The sequence below is a fragment of the Sinocyclocheilus rhinocerous genome, unplaced genomic scaffold, assembly GCF_001515625.1.
Source record: "Sinocyclocheilus rhinocerous isolate Xijiao unplaced genomic scaffold, SAMN03320098_v1.1 scaffold1893, whole genome shotgun sequence".
Lineage (NCBI taxonomy): Eukaryota > Metazoa > Chordata > Actinopteri > Cypriniformes > Cyprinidae > Sinocyclocheilus > Sinocyclocheilus rhinocerous.
Window position 1 is genome coordinate 8,404 of NW_015654502.1, and position 8,502 is coordinate 16,905.

Genomic DNA, 8,502 nt, shown 5'->3' on the forward strand with positions numbered 1-8,502 from the left:
AGCAATGTAGCATACGTCTGTTTGAAACATCATTACACATGCTGTTTCACACACTATTTTTTGGGGGAAAAAATAGTAGGCAGTAGCCTGTAAGCATTACCATAGTATGCCAAACACAGCCTGTGTGACACAAATGGCTGGTGACATTAATTAGATAAAATAACTGAACCGAGCTTAAATAATCCAGATGGCTCATAAACCCAAGATACTCATGCTGAATGCTGGGCTCAAAATCCAGCTTTGGCTTTTACAAGAAAACAATTATAGCTTATTTAAATCAGAGAGGAAGACCCTGACCCAGCACAAAGTAAACTAGACCACAAGTCAACGGCACTTACTTGGAGAGCGAAACGCCTCCTGCTTTCCCAATGAGCTCCTCATGGTGTAGAACAGCATCATTCCAAGGAATGTTCAGGAATTTCAGAAGCCTTCTCATCCACTTTTCCGGGTGCAGGACAAGCTGTTCGTAGTGCATGGGCAGGCACTTGTCCGCTGCCTCCAGACACTGAGTGTACATTGTTTCTATGGCCCGGTTCCACTTTGTCAGGCAGTCCCGGTAGCTGCTCAAGTCAAACCCAGCGATGGTGACTTTACGGGAGATCATGGAGTGAACGGAGGCCCTGCCGTCACGGATCATGAGGATGAACTTAGCGTGGGGAAAGATCTTAGCCAGATAAGTGAGTGATTTAAGAGCAAACGGGTCTTTATTACACAGGTAGTTGGCCGGTTCGCCATGTTTTACGATGATCTCCAATAGGAAAGCTTGCATGGCTGAGTCCAAGACCTCGTCTGTTACTCCAGCTTCGTCTAGCCGCATTTTCTCCCGGCCGGAGCGGCTCCACATCTGCTTCATGGCCAGAATGCGAGGGATGACACGGGTCTCTTCTCCGCAGCGCACATCGGGGTGAGCGTCCAGCATGGCCCGCATAAGAGTGGTGCCGCTGCGAGGGACGCCACCGATAAATATAAGAGGCATGTCTTTATTGTAGATGAAGGGGGTGCTGAGGTTCTGGCCCGTGCGCAGGGTGGTGTGCAGGCTGCTCACCAGCGGCTGGCTGCGCTCATCTATCCGGTGGTGGCACTCCATGGCGTGCCGACCCAGGTAGAAGACCGTGACGGAGCTGATGACTAGGCAGGCCACCAGTAAATTCTGTTTCAGCTTGCCAATCATCCTGGAGGCGAGCTGGAGGACTGGTTGAGAAGCCAGGGGTGAAGTGAGACGGAAAAGAAGCAGAAAAAGGAAAGGTGAGGTTGAGGTGAACGCCAGATACTCAGGACTGGCCGTGACGGAGCGAGTGGAGGCTGGGATCTGCTGTACGCAGCTCTCGTCGAGTACCTGAATCCATCAGGCCTGAAACACAACAGAACAGATCATTCACTCAACCTCATATGATTAAAGCATGTGTGGGTCAATGACAAATAAGAGTGCCTACTATAAAGGTAATGACCTAAACATACACATTCTTAAAAATGTATTATTTGTATTCATGTGGGTTTCACGTGTTTCTTTTTAAATGTTTTAGAACATTTTCAAGAAATTTAAAATTTAATAACTCTAAAAATGTCATGTGATGTAACCATCAAGTAAAACATAAAAATATGTTTCCTCACACCTTGAACACATATGAGTGCACACATCCATGAATAATGTGTGTGTGTGTGTGTGTGTGTGTGTGTGTGTGTGTGTTTAAAACATAAAAATATGTTTCCTTACACCTTGAACACATATGAGTGCACACATCCATGAATAATGTGTGTGTGTGTGTGTGTTTTAAGGTAAACAGTATTTTTTTTATATATAGTTTTTAAATTAATTATTATTTCATAAATATTATTTTTGGGAAGTCACACCACATGACAACTATAGTTGTTTTGTCATAAAAAAGGTCAAATTATTTTATTTCATATAAATTTTATATAAATGTTTATATATTAAATACATTTAAAAATAAAATTAATATTTTGACCTTGATGCACATTCATATGAGTCTACTCAGATTTGTTTTTTCAAATAATAAGTAAAGCATTTTTGTAAAAAAAATAAATAAATAAAATAAATAAAATAGGATACCAGGACATCACCATGATCCCCAAAACTATAACAATTAATTAAAAAACAAAAATAAAAATTAAAGCTCCTCACAGAAGAGATGTATTCAAGTAATTGTGTTTATGAATTGCATTTTAATTGTATTTTTGAAAAGATTAATATATTCAGACAAAAAAGATATTATCATTGACCTTGTCAATTAATTCAATTATTGATATTAGACAAATATTGCAATCATACTTGCACTGCAATAAAATCTAAATGAATACTACTAGCTGCCCTGTTCAACCAAAACATTTTGCAAATGAAGCTAAAATGAAAAAAAGCTTTGAACAAAGCAAATGGACTGAAAAAAAAATGCTAGCGAGGACAAAAAGTTTCAGACTTCAACATATTGGACGATAAGCACAATTGGATTTTGGAGAGTGACACTTGCGAGATATAGTAGTCTGAAATAAGAGACAGATCTGGTCGGATATCTTAAGACTGACTCATATTTCCTCCCACTCTCAAAGTACAGAGAACACATTTCCGCCAGCTACAAGATGTATGACCTTGCAGTCTTTAATTTGCACTGTGTGCTACACAACCTTAAGGAGTGGGCGGCCAACTCAACACAAGCAGTGCGCATAAAACTTGACCACATTGTTCTGGCTCTGGCGCGTTGGGTTTGTTACAAGATTTTCCCTGTGCTATTATCTGACCAAAGCGCCGATCAGTGTAGCACACGTTGGCCTGTGTCAGCACTGCGCTGAAACACACTAGTAGAGGAGAAACGGCAAGGGAGAATCCCTGGAGGCCATGATGTAAATTCTATTTTTATATTTCTCAAGTAAATCTGAGCATTATTTGCCTGTGCACGGTATTGTTAGCCATCGCCATGTTGTTACTAAGGTGTTCTGAATATGTTGCTATGCAGTTGATAAGGTTGCTACTTGCTAGGTGGTTGCTTTAGTCTGGATTATTTTTTTTTATTTTTTTTATTTAACTGAACTTGAGCAGTTCTGCAAAGAAGAGTGAGCAAATATTGCAAAGTCTAGATGTGCAAAGTTAGTAGAGACAGAGACATATCCCAACAGACTAAAGGCTGTAATTAAAGCAAAAGGTGATTCAACAAAATACTGAAATACTGAAGGGGGTAGGGCTGAACGATTAATTGCATTTGCGATAATATCGCGATATGAAAAATTTCGATTTTTCAATCGCAGAGGCTGCGATTACACGGTCACGTGACAGACGAGAGTAAAATATAGGTAAAAATATGTAACCTTTAAAAATATGTAAAAATATGTAAAATTATATTATATAAATATATATATAATTTTATATTTTATAATTTTATAAAAGTTTACCTATTTTTACATTTAGATTACCTTTTACACTCATTGAAAGTAAATCTTAAAAAAAAAAACACTACTAATTTATACTACTTTTAAAAATAAATTATAATTATTTTATAAAGATTACATTCTAAAAATACTGTTTTACATATAAAATTACAATGGTTGATTTTTAATTAATTATTGTATTATTCCTTAATTTAGACAAAATATTATAACATTTTAATAAAAGCCATTTATCGGTTATGGGAGCAGGTTATGGGAGTTATTATCATTACCTAAAGCTAAAACTAAAATTATCAAAAACATTTTTGTTCATTAAAATAAAGTGGAAATAAAACTGAAATAAAACTGAAATACCTGAAATAAGTTTTAGTTGAAGCATAAAAAAATGAATTAAATCTAAATAACAATATTTTAAAAAATAAATAAATTACACTGAATAAATAACTAAAAATATAAAATCTAATCTAAAATAACGGCATATAAATAATACTAAAATAACATCCCTTTGATATCTTAGCTGATACGATATGTTCATAGTCTAATCGCAGTTCAAACTGCAATCATAATATTTATCAAAATAATCGTGGTGTGATTTTATTTGGCCAAATCTTGCAGGTCTAAACAAGTTCCAATTATGTCTTGGCACTGCTTTGGTAACTTCCAAGTGCAAGTGAAACATTGGCCTGGGTGTTTTTTAGTGTTCATTACATTACTTACAGGTCTCGTCAAGGGAACAAAAGGTGTGTGGAAGCATTAAGCCACTTCGCTTAGAGCAGTCCCAAGAGACCCTCTCAAGCCACCTGAAGGAGGTTACCCACAATGACCCACCCGGGAACACAGCCAATAAAGTTTCTTGAGACACTTGAGCCTGGTACCACTGGGAATCTATTCCAGGATGCTGGTGATGGTAAAGTGACCCTTAATTGACACAGCTCTTCATCTCAGTCCACATAAAAGAGATTATGTGTGATCACCTTTATTCATTACCGTCAAGAATTTCTTAAAGGGCCAATATTGCATTACCTTCACACCATATGATGAGAATCCCCTACACTGAGGGACTCAAATACCCACATGCAGACACTTATGCACACAAACAGATTCAGAAGGCATTAGGGAATCTATTAAGGCTGCAGGGAACAAATATTGATCACCAAGGCTGTGGTTTCCCTTATAAAACGGATGATTCCCGTCCTGGATGCTGATTGGTCAATATAGAGTTCCACTGTGTAGCTTAAACACACTATACAGTAACAGCTGACGCAAAAACACCTTTTAATCTGCTGTGCTTTTATCACTGTGCAGCCACAGAGGCCAACTACATCAGGAAAGGATGGCACATGAACTGGATGGCAACAGAATTTTTTTTAATGATACAACATTTCAATAAAATAATAAAAAGGAAGAACAGAGAGACAGAGATTGAGTGATTCTTGTTCACTAAGTTGATAGCTTCAGGGATGACACAATTCTTGAGCAAACTGATTTTAGAAAATAAACTCTCACCAGTTTAATTTGTCCAACAAGGGGCCATTCACAGAGAACATATTTTTGCATTAAAAAACGTGAGACACAGGGCAGCGAATGAAAAAAACATGGAAATGTTAGAGAAAGTTGAATCTTTTTTTAACTTGAGTGCCACATTTTTCGAATGCTGTGTCATGAGCGAGTCAAAAACATTAATATAGTATGTTTACATAGAAAAACAATGGAAAAACAGCACAGTGTAATGAAAAAAAAAAAGGTACAGACACATTTTTAAAAAGTTAAACTTCTTTTAACTTGTGTGCCACTTTTTTAGAACGTAGTGTCATACACGAGATGCTGCAAATGTGGCAAGCCCACAGTCAAAAGTGTCAATCTAGTGCATGTTTACATGGAAAAGCAGCGCAGTGGATTGCAAAAACATGAAAGCATCATTGTAAAAGATTCTGGAGGTCAAAACTCAAAATTTTATGCTGACTTGCTGCACTGAAAATTTTCAGTTGGTTCAACTAAAGAAACAATGTTAAAAGACATTTAGTTTACATAATTTAATTGAGCCAACTGAACGTTTTTAATGCAGCAAGCAAGTCAACATTGCGTTCTGTGTGAACGGCCCCTAACCACGTTCAATGGTTTATGAACATATCATTTGTCAGTTTAATTAAAAAGTAATTCAACATTTCCACAACATCACAAATGACGCATTGTGTTTAGCAGCAATCTGTGATGGAAGTGACGATGAGGCAATTCACACATCCTAAATACATGACATGATGCAAAATAATATTCTGCTCACAAGTGATATTTACCTGGATTTTTTTTTTTATCCACACTTTATATTTCACCTAAAACTCTACACTGTTTTTCTCCTTGGTAACCAAGCATACTAACTTAACCATTAATATATTTCAAATTCTTCACGTCATTCATCATCTACAAACCGCTGACTGTCTTTCCTTCTGAATCACTGACAGAAATAAAACTGAGGTGACAAGCAAACACTGAATTCCATTTTGATGTTATTCGTGACGTCTATCTTACGGCGTTAGCCATACACTCAGATAAACGTCAGAGCCTCCCTCATTAAACCGTGACATTCTATGAGCATCAGCCGCCTCTGATAAGTACGAGGAACTTAAAGCTCTCTTTCAAGGTCTGCGCAGAGTTACTTTGATGGAGAGGGGCCTTGCTCGTGATGGATTTCTTGGCCGCAGGCTGTTAGTGCTGACAGATGGTAAACAGGAATTCCACACCCAGTGTAATGGATGAGGCTCTACACAGGAGGAAGCGATGTTGTTCAGGAACATCTTCCCTGAAATGTGTCACAGGATGAGTCACGGTTTCATCCTCTTCCCTGTCTGCTTTAGGTTCAAGCTCGCCTACACTGTAAAAAAAATTTACGGTAAAAAAACGGCAGCTGTGGTTGCTGGAATTTTACAGTAAAAAATACGGTAGCAACATTGTAGGTTTTATGGTTTTAACTTAAACTTACAGTTAAATACCGTAATTTCATTAACTGATATAATGTTAATATACCAACCTTTTGAAGTACTGAAATCTGTTTTGTACCACTGATATCCACCAAATGCAGGTGGTGATGAGAAAGTCACATGATGAACTAAAGCCTATCACAAGCAGCTTTTAAATATTAACATATATAGAAGGTGCACTGTGTCGTTCACACAAACACTAAACACCATCATGGTAACACACGTGAAACTGAAATAATGCAATAAACATTCATTTAACAACATTAGGTGTAACATACAACCCTAATATACAAAACTGATAAGAAAAAACTAAGAAGAAACAGTTATTTCAACAACAAAAAACATCACATTTTAAATGTAACGCAGGGAATTCTGGGAATGTCAATTTACGGTTATTCACTGTAAATTATATGGTCTTTTTCCACTTCCAAAAACGGTATACTACCGTAAAATTACATGCAATGTCCAATACAGTTTTTCACCGTATATAGTAGGGGAATTTACCGTTAACCATTTAACAGGTTTTTACTGTAGCATTTTTACAGTCTTTTACCGTTAAATTCGTGGTCATTTTTTACAGTATATAAAACGTTCATATGTTAGAAACCCACTCCAGTTTATTCCACAGAGGAGAAACGGATCCCAGTTGTTGCGGACACACAAGCTGAGTGGGATGTTCAAACTAGTAAAGCTAATGAGAAGGCTACATCATAAAGATCATAAAGAAAACACTGAACAAATGGAAGGCGTGAATGTTTTACTCAGTCATTGACAGCCGTTTTAAAGCCAGCATCATCTGGATTTAAATCACTCCACACCACCGAGGAACAGCCTCTTAGCTGATTTACTACTGTGGTTAAGCAATGTTTGGTCTCGCATTTCACATTCGTGAAAGAGAAATCAAGAAGGTGTTGGTATTAAATTAATAGAGCTTCCACACTTCTGTTACGGATATGCTGCACTGGATTTGACATTGATCTGTTTGGGAATCCTCCACAGGCATGTGCTGAAACCAGACCACAGCATCACTTAATAAGAAGAAGAGCCCGAGAAGAGTTTCTTTAACAAGACATGAAGGGAGGTTGTATTTTCTGGAATGAAGAATGCATCACTGGTTTTGGTTCGTAACACTTTCTTGCCTTGGTTACTCCTAATTGATGTACTTCACAAATCTGAGTTCTTCCAAAAAAATTCTGAAAAAAATGTATAATGGTTTTCACAAAAATATTAAACAGCACAATTGTTTTCAACACTGATAATAAGAAAATCAGCATATTAGAATCATTTCTGAAGGATCATGTGACACAAAAAATACTTTTACTGTATTTTTTGATCAAATAAATGTAGCCTTGGTGAACATAAGAAATTTCTATAAAAATGTTTTAAACAATCTTACTAACCTCAAACCTTTGAATGATAGTGTATATCACTTACCAGCCATATTAGAGATTAATTTAAATGTAATTAATGTATTAATTTTTATTTAATAGTAAGTTTAATAATAGGTCATTTTATTTTATCTACATAAAATGGTATATCATTTTAATGTTCATCATTTTCACCCAGAACATAAAAATAATTACAAGCTTATCGGCATCGCCCACAATTTTAATATCAGTACATCCCTTTTTTTTTTTTTACTTAGTCACCATGAAATCAGAATTGACCATGCTTATTTTTTAAGGAACACTGCAGTATTTATTAGGGTTGGGCCGATAGACGATGCCATCGTCCATCGCCGATGTTAAGCTGACATCGTGATTTCGTTATTTGTTTCACACTTCGGGCACACCCCTAACCCCCGCCCCGCCCCCCGATGTCATCGTCCATCACGATGTTTCACTGTAGACTTTGTCCGATGCCAATTTGGTAGACATCGCCCAACCCTAGTATTTATTATAAATGATTTATCTGTGCACATAATTTTTTTTTAATTCATGTGCCCTCATAATCTTTTATCAAAATAACTTCCCCTCCCTCTTGCTACGACATCTCTTCTCTTCTCTGATAATGTGTTTACCGGCGTGAGGGCGGGACAACCTGTCACTCACATTGCAGCATTAAAAAGAGACTATTCAATCAATTCCCGACTGAACAAAGAATGCCTTCCCTACTTTTTCAAGAAGGCATT

At 36.9% G+C, this 8,502-nt stretch overlaps 1 pseudogene; it reads right to left on the bottom strand.

Annotated features, from left to right (window-relative positions):
• Positions 1–334: 334 nt before the first annotated feature.
• Positions 335–8,502, bottom strand: part of LOC107717262 (protein-tyrosine sulfotransferase 1 pseudogene) — a 15,617-nt pseudogene continuing 7,449 nt past the window's right edge.